This window comes from Petaurus breviceps, unplaced genomic scaffold (genome assembly GCF_028583685.1).
Source record: "Petaurus breviceps papuanus isolate PSGF00001 unplaced genomic scaffold, PetGlider_PUasm1.0 90644, whole genome shotgun sequence".
Taxonomy (NCBI): domain Eukaryota; kingdom Metazoa; phylum Chordata; class Mammalia; order Diprotodontia; family Petauridae; genus Petaurus; species Petaurus breviceps.
This window is the reverse complement of record NW_027187298.1, coordinates 290,966-291,630: the sequence shown is the minus strand read 5'-3', so window position 1 is coordinate 291,630 and position 665 is coordinate 290,966.

The following is a 665-nucleotide window of genomic DNA, read 5'->3' as shown; positions in this document are numbered from 1 at the left end:
TGGCAAATTGTACATAATATATTTGTAGTTTCATGTACAATCATCTTTTTTTATTCTACTATGTTATGGAAATGCTTGTTTTATTTCATAAATTAAAAATAAAATAAAAGCATTAATGCCCAAAGAAAACAGAAACAAGGATACTGAGTGGAAAGTAACTCACTTTCTTTAATCCACTAGGTGGCAGCAGCCACCTACTACTGAATTATAAATAAGTATTGGAACAAACCCATAGACAATATCTTTCCATCAGACTTTTAGCTCCTGCCTAAACCCCTACTCAAAATCTCCCATTGCCAAGCAGCTTTTCCCACCTAACTGCATCCTAACTACACTGATCAATCGGTTTTTGCATCTAGATTGGTCAGATTAGAGTGAAGGAAGAAAGGGTAAATAAAAAATGATGCCTACTAATTGACCTCTTGTTTGCTATAGGAACATTTGGTCTCCCTAACTAACGTCATAATATTTTGTGGGCTGTCCCATGGAAGCAAGTGAGATCTACCTTTCTTAGCTTGAAAAATAGGAACAAGTCGGGTGGCTAGGTGGCACAGTGAATAGAGCACCAGCCCTGGAGTCAGGAGGACCTGAGTTCAAATTCGACCTCAGACATTTCACACACACACACACACACACACACACACACACACACACACACACACACA